Here is an 8,232-nt window from a genome sequence, read left to right as displayed (position 1 = left end):
TTTTCAAGCTCTCAAACCCATTTACACCTTCTATTGTAGAACAAAATCCTAATCACTAAAACCACAAACACATTAATGAAGAAAAGCTTATATACTTTTGACGAATGGAATATGAAATTGACTATTTAGAGACTCCGGATGACGTATATTTGTTTTGTTTATTTTTAAATAAAAAATAAAAAAAATTCCATCAATCTATAAATTATTTAAGAATATTTTCTATTTAGTTATTAACATGGGTGGGGTGCAATATTTTCATTCAGGTTTTGGGTAGGAAGATCGAAGATGCTATCCTCCAGACTCATCATCCATGGAGATTATCACATTGTACTTTGTCTTCGACACAGTGATTACTCGAACTTAATTTTGGGAAGACAGTAAAACAACCCTTCTCAGTTTAGTTCCAGGCACAGAGTAAACAAAATTTATCAATATAGTGGTAATTCCAATTCCAATTCTTTTTGAATATTCGATATTTTCCTATTATATTTATCTCTCTATCCAAGTTGAGGTTCTTCAGGGATGGTAATTTATGTAGTTGATATCTTACAATATGAATCCAAAAGATTATTTGAGTAGTTTAGAAATAAAAAATTAAAAGTTGTGAAGTTATATTTGACTCTAAATATGGTGGGGTAAGTTTTATTATCTCTAATGCATGTAAATCCATGTTCAACTTTTAACTTTTGTGCATTAGAGAGACATTGAGTCAAAATTTAGTCATATAGAACATTTGTATCTTGTAATTAAGGTGGTGGTCATTTTTAACTCTAGAGTTAAACCTAAAGTCAAATGTGACTTTGCATATAACTCCAAAGACATATATGACCCTAACTTTTTCGGTGCATTGTAGAAGAATTAAGTCATTTTAAGAATCAAATATAAATTTTAACTCCAAATATTTGTTAATGGTCGTTCGTGATGATGGATCAGTCCTACAACACCATGCTTGTAATTTGACAGACCTGTTTGGTAAGAAATTATTAGTCCTACTTGGAATTTAATAGATCTTCTTAGTTCTTTATGTTGATGACACAATAGTCATATGAACCAAGTCAAATTGAGACCAATATGCTTGAGATAAAAATATGCAGTCCTTTTCACAAATTGTATTTTGCTGACCATAGCAAGTTGTACTCGTATTTTGTCTTGTATATGCGCCCACCAATAAGAATTTATTCTGGCAAACAAAAGTTGGCTTTCACCTAATTATCAAACTTTATGATGTATCCCTTTGTTACACACAAATAAATAAGAACGTTAGTAACTTTCTTATCACACAGTCCAACATATTATACTGTTAGTTACCAGCTATATTTGCTAAGTAGATAAATCAGAATGTATATGCGATATTAATTGATAATATTTAAAAACATGTCATACTATCTGAGAAGAGATGAATATTCATCTATGGAAGATTTTCTCTCCTATCTATCCTCTTACCAAGACTCAAATGCAGTAAGCCACTTTCTCAAGTGAAAGGTATAAAGACCATTCACTCTAACCCTTCAATAAAACAGTGCATAAAACACATAAAAGTTTAGTGTGATAATTCAAGTTGTATTTTGCTGACCATACCAAGTTGTATTTGTCTTGTATGCCTTCTACTGAGAATTTCTTTTTGGCAAGAAAAGTTTTTACCTAATAAAAAACCTTATGATGTATTATTTCTTTGCTATATAGAATTAGTATGAGCATATAAAAATTTCTTGTCACACAATTGAACATATTATCTTGTTAGGTATTATCAATCAAATTGTTGAGTTGATAACGTACGTTTAGATACACAATTCTAACAAACAATCTGATAACATAACATGTCGGACTATCTAAAATAATATGATTATACCTTAAAAGATTTTCTCTCCCATCGTCTCTTTTTTAAGTGAGACTCATCGTAAGAAATGAAACTTTCTCAAATAAAGACATTATAAGTATTTTCATTTACTTTCATCATTCAATAAAACGCTGCATAAAATGGTATTAGTGGGATGAATTTTTAGCTCGATAATGTGACAAAGTTGAGCAAATAAAGTTGTGTAGGGATGGTGAGCAGTCACTCCAACCAGTAAGAAAGGTTGTTATAGTAAACTTATTATAAGGAGTAGTAGTAATTTTATCCTGTCGGATTAGGTCTCTGAGATTAGGGACATTTGAGGATGGAACATGGAAGTTCGAGGGACCACACTCCACACTCACATATTTGATACCTGATCCTCTCGTCTATCACAGGTTCATGATAGTTCCATCGAATTTTTAGGGCAGATATTAGCTGTCAACCGTATGACTTTTTATTAATACTTTTTTGTTAGTTTGTCTTAAAAGTCAAAGTGAATAATTATTAATATATTTATATTAGAAGTAGAAAAACCCAAGAATTCAGAGACCATCACATAACAATCTCAATGAATCATTGAGGGGATAGAAAATGACCCTGCATGCGCCCCAACAATCGTAAATTATCATGACAGACTTTGAAAAAAAAAATTGAAGATTGATTTTATTCCGATCCCTTTTCAGCTCATCCCAAATTCTTCATAGGTAACATGAGAATTCTAATATCATAATCATGCACCATGATAATGGTGCTCGAAGAAAAAACAACAAATATTAGTGTGTAGGATTAGGAGTGTGCTTCACTAGAAGAAAAAAGTTCATCTATCACGGTGAATGCCCGTGATAAATTGTAATCCACCACAAACACTGTGCCCGTTAGTATTCTGGATGTGATAAAAAGTTTCAATTTTTACCAGGGGCTATGTCCGTTGTTAAATGCAATATAACCACGGATTGTACCCGTGGTAGATTGAGATCTAACACCACGTGCTATGACCGTTGTCGATTACTAATTAACCACATCTAATGCCCGTTATAAATTATTACTTGATAATATTATAACATAATTTAAAAATACTTGAGTTTCCATATGAATACATAAACAACGGGAAGTCATAAAGTAGTATCCATGTAGTGGCTACTGAATACATAAACAATGGAAGTCATAAAGTAGTATCCATGTAGTGCCAAAGTATCATTTTCTAGTCTAAGTATGAACTAAAATTACTCTCCAACTCGGATGTACTTTGATGGCCAGGCAATTGTACTAGATATAGCATCCTCCAGGACACGAAATTCATTTGTAGGGCGGTACAAAGATATGTTCTCCACTCTGACAACAGTTACCCAAACTTTCCAGCAATTAGGACCAAGCACCATGTGATGAACTTTCGCCTCAGGATTTGTTGATTCTATTTCTCCAGTTGCAACAACTTGTCCATTTTCAAGCCAATTTAGTAACTTGCATGAAGACCCTTGTAAAATACCAACAAGTTGTAACTAGCATAAAGAAATCAAATAAGAACATCAATTTTAAATGATTAAGTTATCAAACTATTTAGCAAATATTATCAAGTGTGAGTTACTACCTGAGAAGTGGCTTTAGAACCTTCTTTTCTCTTAATGTTGTCTCTTTTTATGTTTGGACTACTTCTCTGTGACAACCAAACATGGAAGATACAAAATTCGATCAGTTTATATCAAAATCTCATAAGTTTCATAAGCTAACTATTTAGTACTTGTTCTCGTATACCTGGGAACTAGCTTTGGAAGCTTGTCTAGAAGCATCGTCAACTTCTCGTGCACTTCTTCTATCACATTGTATCTAATAACAAAACAAAAACAATCTAATTATCAACATCTGTTATGTCCTAGTATATCTGTACATAGGAATGGCCTCACAAAACAAAAATAATCTAATTATCTAATAACAAAACAGAAATTTGCTCTACCACCAATGGAACCACAAAGAAGGAAATTGGCCGAGCAAAAGAATACATAGTGAAACAACTAGGATTAGAGAATGGTCAGTTGGTGGAGATGGGAACAATACATGCTGGGGACTTTATGGTGAGAAGTTTTTCGTTTTGATTTAATTCTGATTTAAAGAAAAAAACAACCAAACACATACATCTTACAGAAAATATCAGTTTTCCTAAGAAGAGATCCAAAAAAAGGTAGAGAAATTTGTGAAAAATGTTTTCATTCAATAATAGTCTAGTTATACATAGGAATGGCCTCACAATTTGCCCGAACATAACCTTCATCTTCATCACCTACACAATCATCAAGTCTATAAACATCTAATGGGGCATATGACATGTAAGCATCCTCGTCAAACTTTCCCTAGTCATAAGCTCTACTTGTTTTACTTGGTTTCCCAAGTCATAAGCTCTACTTGGTTTATAAACATTTAATGGAGCATATGACATGTACTAACTCTTTGAGACAATCAAACATAGAAAAAGCTAAGTTTGATTTACTTATATAAAAAATTTATAATTTCCACCGTGCTATATTTGGGATCATATATGTACCTAAGAACTAGCTTTTGAAGAGTGTCTAGAACCATCGTTACCCTCTAGTGCACTTTTTTTATTACATTGTAACTAATAAAAAGATAAATGCAAATAATCAAAATCAAATGAAACATCTGATAACAAGATAGATGCAAATAAACTATTAGCTGCATAGACTAACTAAGCTTGAAAGTGAACATGTTCACTATTTTATTTCTATCTAATGATGAAGACATCGAGACAAGTTATACAAAATCAGTTTCATACCTGGGGAGATGATCTGGAAACCTGGTAACTGGAATTGGGAACCTGTTTTACACCATTCTTAGTTCTTTGGAGATCTATACTGCCTCCCTGCGACTAGTGAATATGTAAGAAATAGAAGTTGATCAGTTTTAGATTCAACAAAATACCAATATTTACCAATGACACATTTTTACCTGAGGCCTATTTGTGGAGACTTGAATTGCATAATTGGTATTAGTTTCTTTACCATTTCCCTGCAGCGATATGATTAGAAGTTAGAATATATTTCCCTGCAGCTATATGACGTAAATCTTTTATCATTTTTATAAGTATATACAAAGTTGCATATATAATTACCTCATTTTGTTGTATAGCCAACACAAGATCAAACACTTCCCGCAATTTTCCTTCGACATTTTATAGTCGGTCTCTAAGCTCTCAATTACTCATGCCGGCATATGTTTGGGCATCATATCTAGAAGGTGTAACCCCATAACCACCTCCTCGAAGTCGACCTCGATGTTCAGGTCCAAGTGCTTGTTATAAAGCATCATATTTTATAGAACCATTGTTTGTTGTTGGCATTTCATTAACCAACTTAATGTCATCCTATACATTTAAAAATCATTTACAAGATTAAAAGAAAAATGAATAAAAAATAACACAAGGATAATTTCAAACTGAAGCTTCATACCATTTTCTTTGACACTATCTCATTTACGGGTTGACCATTTTTTCTTGTACGAGCAGCTATCCAGAGATTGACTCTATTTAAATCCTCCTCAGGTGTGCCTTTGTTTCTCTATTAATTAATCCATAATTTAAACTCCGTATAAGTGTGTTGTCACTGAAATGAAATTAAAAGATACATAAATGTTCATACCAACTCGTCATCCAAGCATGCATATCCTTTACGACTCATCACATGAGGGAGAGTATGGAATGATTTCGACTTTTTGAACTTCTCACTAATTGCCTAACAAAGAAAAATAGATAACAAGAAACTTCATTTAACCAACATCCATTCATTGAAAACCTAATCATTAATGTTGTTTGTACCATACTTGACCAATCCCGAAACTACTAAGCACCGGTCAACGTTATACCGTTAAGGACCCAGAAGAGTTTCCCTCCAACCAGGAGGCCAATCACAGCGCGACACGTGTAGATATTAGAAGCCAATCATAGCGCGACACATGTAGACATCAGAAGCCAATCATAGCACGACACGTGTCAACATCAGATGCCAATCACAACACGACACGTGTCAATGTCAGAATGAAACTAGAAACTCTCTTCTATAAATAGAGATCATTCTCTCACAATATTTTCTAATGTCATTTGTACTAAATCATTCACTAGTACTCACAAAAGGAAAGCTTGAACCTATGTACTTGTGTAAACCCTTCACAATTCATGAGAACTCCTCTACTCCGTGGACGTAGCCAATCTGGGTGAACCACGTACATCTTGTGTTTGCTTCCCTGTCTCTATCCATTTACATACTTATCCACGCTAGTGACCGGAGCAATCTAGCGAAGGTCACAAACTTAACACTTTCTGTTGTACCAAAGTCCTCACTGATTTTGTGCATCAACATTTGGCGTCGTCTATGAGAATGACACTTATTCCCACTCTCTTCAGCTTTGCCAAGCTCGTTTCCACCATTCGCACACTCTCTTTTGACCAGGCATCCATCTCCAACATGAGGAGCGAAGGAAGCCATAGCACACAGAATGACACCCCTCTTGCACCTAGTGTGAAGCAATGAAAGAATGAAAGAAAGAGGGTTGCTCTTCAAGCTAAAGTCGATAAGCTAGAAGCTCAAAACAACAAGATAGCAATGAAGAATGAGGTTTTCCAAGAGCAGTATGAGAAGCTCTTTGAGACGCTCCACGAAACTAGGCGTACTCAAACACACGAGCTTGTTGCCCCTGTGGGCATCAACCATCATCTGGGTGCCCTCTAACACGAAGGGTCACTTTCCTTCGACATGGGTATCCCTGATGAGGAGCAAGCTAATCATCAAAACATTGATCAACATAAGACTTCTCTCAACCCAGATGCTTCGACCCAAAGCAGAAAACAAATGAGGAAGACACTTCCTTGCAGAAAGGTTGGAAGGATCAAAAGTCGTTTATCATGACTGTTGAGACTTCTTAAAGCAACGTCAAGATAATCCCCTCCACATATGCTCGAAGATCAATAACCCAAGGGTTTCTGAAAGACTTAGTCTCCTCTCACAACCCAGGCCAGCTGCCAATCTAAGGAAGGAACGACAGGTCCCAGAGGAACATGAAGGTACAGGGGACTCTGAGATATTCCAACAGACTCGCCCTAGAAGTTAGTAAGCGAGTCCAAGAAAAAACCACACGCCCTTGCTCAAACTTTCCTACTTCCAAGAGGCGATGGAGACTTATGAAAGAAAATTTCAGTGGTACATGACTCCACTCAGGACCCCCTTGTCCTACAGCTCCTTGAGGAAGTAAATAGGTTGAAGACCGAATGTCAAGTCGAGATACCTGACTGGAACCAACCCAGGCCTGGCCCTCTCACAAGAAGGATCCTCGACACCCCCTTCAAGCGAAGACAAAACAAAAGCTTGGTTTACAACTCTATACTGAAAGGGAAGACCCAATTGAACACCTTAACCTCTTTGAGTTCACCATGGCATATCGGATTCACATCGACAAAGAGCAATGTCTTCTCTTCCTCTCCACCCTCTCTGGCGGAGCTCTAAATTGGTATTGCCGTCTTTCACCTGAAACAGTATACTCATTTGAGGAACTGAGGAAACTGTTTGTCTCTCAACACATCTTCCAGACCGATTGCTTGCATTCTGCAGATGACTTGTACACTATTCGCCAGAAGTCAGATGAGTCACTACGAGAGTATGCCAGTCACTTCAGCCATGAGTATTCTCGCTGGCTGAGGCAGATGACAAGACCACCCTCAAGGCCTTCACGGCAGGCCTACGTGATTGTTTCTTTAAGTACATGATCAATGCCAATACTTAGAAGACTTACTCTGAGGTGATGGCACATGCTTACAATCACGCCTCCGCCGAAGCAAGGACATACCAAGGGAACCCCCATATGGTTAACCCCTATCAACAAGTGGGAAGTGGAAGTCAAGTTCTACCAAGTAAGGAGATATTGGCCATTCAGACACCCATTACATCATCTTCTGCCTCATTTAGCTACTCGCTAAGCCACCAAACATATATGTTTCTTGGTAAGAAGAAGGATTTTTACTCTCAGCAAGCCCATTACAACAAGATGGATAAAAGTTCGTATCAAGACAACCAGGGATGAATGTACCGTCGACTATTATAACTATGGGGCCAAGCCTCGCTCTTTTAAAGTGGGGGACTAGGTACTGAAGGAAATGCTATTATAAGAAGGCATACACATTACAAATGTTTTGACTCTCAACCGCTTGAGATCATTTGTCACACAAGCCATTCGGCAAATATTTAAAGAAGAGGGAATTCAGACAACTTCTTCTGAGTCTTTTGCGTTCGTAGCACTGGAACACTTGGTCTACGCTGACCTACCCTTATACTCAAACTCAGAGCTTCAACATGCGTAGTTTGACACAAAGTATGTGATACTAAGTGTTACAACCAACA

General features: G+C 36.2%; 1 pseudogene; it reads right to left on the bottom strand.

Annotated features, from left to right (window-relative positions):
• Window positions 1–3,060: 3,060 nt before the first annotated feature.
• Window positions 3,061–5,186, bottom strand: LOC126615690 (uncharacterized; annotated as a pseudogene).
• Window positions 5,187–8,232: the final 3,046 nt, after the last annotated feature.

This window comes from Malus sylvestris, chromosome 3, assembly GCF_916048215.2.
Source record: "Malus sylvestris chromosome 3, drMalSylv7.2, whole genome shotgun sequence".
NCBI lineage: Eukaryota > Viridiplantae > Streptophyta > Magnoliopsida > Rosales > Rosaceae > Malus > Malus sylvestris.
This window is presented reverse-complemented; position numbering and strand designations above follow the sequence as displayed.